Source organism: Marmota marmota, unplaced genomic scaffold (genome assembly GCF_001458135.2).
Source record: "Marmota marmota marmota unplaced genomic scaffold, marMar, whole genome shotgun sequence".
Taxonomy (NCBI): domain Eukaryota; kingdom Metazoa; phylum Chordata; class Mammalia; order Rodentia; family Sciuridae; genus Marmota; species Marmota marmota.
The window spans coordinates 596-4,787 of record NW_026006574.1 but is presented as its reverse complement, the minus strand read 5'-3'; the positions used below and the strand labels follow the sequence as shown (position 1 = coordinate 4,787).

At 39.0% G+C, this 4,192-nt stretch overlaps 1 pseudogene; it reads right to left on the bottom strand.

The window, feature by feature from the left end:
* Window positions 1-236: 236 nt before the first annotated feature.
* Window positions 237-1,355, bottom strand: LOC107134487 (annotated as a pseudogene).
* Between the last annotated feature and the right edge of the window lie 2,837 nt (window positions 1,356-4,192).

Genomic DNA, 4,192 nt, shown 5'->3' with positions numbered 1-4,192 from the left:
AAAAAAAAAAAAAAAAAAAAAAAGAGTGTTCACTCTTAATATCTATTATTCCTATACAGATGATCCCCAACTTAAGATGTTTTGATTTCCTGGTTTTCAACTTTACAATGGTGTAAAATTTATATACATCCCATAGAAATTATACTTTGATTTTTTTTAATAAAAAATTGTATTTACTTAGAAGCATTCAGAATGTCAACAAAACAGCCGCAACTTTTTTTTTTTTTTGTAATTAAAGAGTGGTATTCAGTTAATAGAAAAACAATTATTTCATATAAGATGCATCAGAGACAATTGAAGATGAAAAACTACCGTCCCCATATATAACTAATTTGTGCTGTGCACCAACAAGAACCTGCTTTAAATCTCCATGCCAATTTGCAACCCCCACACTGTTCCAGGCAAGGTTAGTTGCTATTGAAAATACCACCAGGACAGGGATATCTAAAGACACATTCGATAGTATGTTAACCATACAAAAAAAGACACTGTACAGTTTCAAAACAAATCTTACACAGCCTTACATTTCATTTTTTTTTTTCTTTAAAAGGAGTGAATTGTGTACAGGGGGGGTTAAATGCTTTATAGACAAGAAAAAAAAAACTGCGCTAGAACCAACTTGTTCATCGTCATCTTCGTCTTCATCTTCCTCCTCCTCCTCCTCATCCTCTTCATCTTCCTCCTCTTCCTTCTTTTTCTTGCTTTTTTCAGCCTTGACAACTCCCTTTTTTGCTGCATCAGGTTTTCCTTTAGCTCGATAGGCAGCAATATCCTTTTCGTATTTTTCCTTCAGCTTAGCAGCTTTCTTTTCATAAGGCTGCTTACCATCTGCAGTAGTGTTATTCCACATCTCTCCTTTGCAACATCACCAATGGGTAAGCCAGGATGTTCTTCCTTGATTTTGGAGCAAAACTCAGAACAGAACAAGAAGAAGGCAGACGGAGGCCTCTTGGGTGCATGGGATCCTTGAACTTCTTTTTTGTTTCCCCTTTAGGAGGGATGTAGATTTTCATTTCTCTTTCATAATAGGCTTGTCTGCCTTTGCCATGTCTTCAAATTTTCCTTTCTCTTTAGCAGACATTGTCTTCCACCTCTCTGAGCACTTCTTAGAAAAGGCTGAGAAGTTGACTGAAGCATCAGGGTGCTTCTTCTTGTGTTCCTCCCTGAGAGTTTGCACAAAGAATGCATATGATGACATTTTGCCTCTCAGCTTCTTAGGATCTCCTTTGCCCATGTTTAGTTATTTTTCCTCAGCGAGGCACAGAGGCAAAGAGTCGCCCAGCGCCCAGTGCCCATCCGGCTCTCACTTGCCCCGGCGCTGTCTCTATGGAGCTCAATATACTGCAATGGCTGTGAGAGATATATTTTGAATTTTGATCTTTTCCCAGGTGCTATAATTTGGATTTTGAATGTCCCCCAAAGGTCTTTGTATTGAAGACTTGGTCCCCAGCCTGTGCAGTTTTGGGGAGATGGTGGAACATTTATGAGATGGGGCTTAATGGGAAGAAGCTAGGTCACTGGGAGTGTGCCCTTGAAAGGGCTTTTTGGACCCCAGTCCCTCCCCTTTCTATCTTTGCTTCTTGGCCACCACAAAGTAAACAGACCTCCTCTGCCATGTGCTTTTGCCAAGATGTACTGTGTCACCACAAGCCCCAAACAACAGGACCAACAGTTCATGGACTGCAACTTCTGAAACTGAGCCAAATTAACCTTTTCTCCTTTAAGTTTATTTATCTTGGGTATTTTGACACAGTGGTGGCGACTAAAACACTGACTAGCAATATGTAGCACGATCCTCTCATGATGCTGGGCAATGACAGGATCTGCAGCTCCCAGTCAGCCCTGTGATCCGAAGGTGAAACAACTAACACTGTATATAGTATGCCATGTGGCAAAGCTAGGATGTTTGGGAGGTCAGGTGTATCCAATGCATTTTCCTCTTACAGTGGATTTTTGGGGAGGGAATCTCATTTCAGAAGCATCTAAAATTTTTAGAACTGTCTGTGCACTTCTTACTTGCCAGTGTCTTACTAGCCAGTGTCTTATTATTCCAATCAACTGTTGCAAGGAGTAAGTCAAATTGAAACTCCCCATAAGAATTGTCTTCATTCTGACACCTATTGCAAATGTGGGGTTCCCTTAAATCCCCTTGGGTTCAGTAATCTGCTGAAGAAGGCACAGAACTCACTACAAGCAGTTATACCCATGGTTTATTACAGGGAGAGGATACAGGTAACCAATGGAACAGATTCATGATGCAGAGCTTGGGAAGGATTTAAATGCAGTGGCTGCTGGTATCCTTTCCCTGTAGAGACCTGGGTGGCACTACTTATCCTAGTTACAATGTATGGCAGTATGTCCCAAGTGTTGCCAACTAGAAAAACTCATCAAACTTTTGATGTTCAGAGCTGCTATTGATAATCAATTACATACTGCTATTTCTGAAGGTGGAGCTAACACCTTTAATCTATATTTTCCCAGAGGTTGGAACTGGTATAAGCCCCATCACAAATTTTATTTTTAGACTTTTCAGTGGCCAAAGCCTCAGGCAAGCAAAGATTCAGTGTCTAGTAGTGTCTTTCCAAGCCAGGCACCACCACACCTGCCTGTAATCCCAGCAACTGAAGAGGCTGAGGCAGGAGGATTACAAGTTCTAGGCCAACCTCAGCAATTTAGTGAGACAGTCTCAAAATAAAAAGAGCTGGGAATATATATTCCATAGTGGTAGAGTATCCCTGAATTCAATCCTAGTACTGAGGGAAACAAATAAAGGAGAGATCATTTTCCAGAACATACCAGACCTCTCTGGGTAAGTTTAATTCTTTACTATCTCTTGTAATAGTTTATTTAATAATAATTTGTTAGCTGAAATATTTATATAAAGAGAAATTTTATGTACAAATAGTATCAGTAATTTGTTTTTTTCTGAGATATAATTTCTTTTCTTTTGGTTCTAGGGATTGAACCCAGGGACACTCAACCACCAAGCCACATCCCCAGCCCCTTTAAAATTTTTGCTTAGAGCCTCATTAAGTTGCTGAGTGCTGGATTTGAACTCAGATCTTCCTGCCTCAGCCTCCTTAGCTGCTGGGATTACAAGTGTGCACCACAGTGCCCAGTTAGAGATACAGTTTCTACAGAGGGAGGATTGCAAATTTTAGGCCAGCTTCAATAACTTAGATCCTATCTTGAAAGAAAAAATTAAAAGGGCTGGGAATGTGGCTCAGTAGTATAACTCCCCTGGGCTCAATCCCCAATACAGAAAAACAAAACAAAAACCTTGATTATTTCTCTTTATTTACCAGATTTGATGATAATGAATTGTTTTACAACTATCTTTCAAAGGGATTATTTTGTTAGGATAAATGCAACTCAGTAGTTAGATAAATTTTAATGTACTCTAGTCATTGTCCTATCAATTGTCAGAATGTCTTATCTTAAGTTTGCTCCTCAATCCTTTTTTTTATATTTATATTTTAGTTGTAGTTGAACACAATACCTTTATTTATTGATTGATTGATTCTTATGTGGTGCTGAGGATCGAACCCAGGACCTTGCACGTGCAAGATGAGTGCTCTACAGCTGAGCCACAACCCCAGCCCCTCCTCAATCCTTTTGATATGATTGGAGTCATCTTTCATATTTCATATTTCTTGCCCCTTCCTTCCTTTTTTCTTTCCTTCCTTCCTTTCTCCTCTCCTCCTCCTCCTCCTCCTCCTCCTTTTTCTTAAGTTGGAGATAGTAGCTAGGAACCATAATCAAAGCACTAGGAGAGCTAGAAATAATATCTTATTAATATATGTTAGTAATAACACATATTATATATATTAGTAATATAAATGTGAGTTCATGGTGAATCACATGATGACTTTTATTTAAAGTCATTGATCCTACACTGTATTTCCAAATGTGCCAGTGCATGCTACCACTTGAGCCACATCCCCAGACCATGTGCCAGTTTTTAAAGATTCAAACAATTCTTATTTGCTTTATATTACACATAGATGCAACTATCTCATAATAACAATAGAATAATACCATGGCACCAAAACAGACTTGTAGGCCAATGGTACAGAATAGAGGACACAGAGACCAATTCACAAAATTACAACTACTTTATATTAGACAAAGCATGCAATGGAGAAAGGATAGCATCTTCAACAAATGGTGCTGGGAGAACTGGAAATCCATA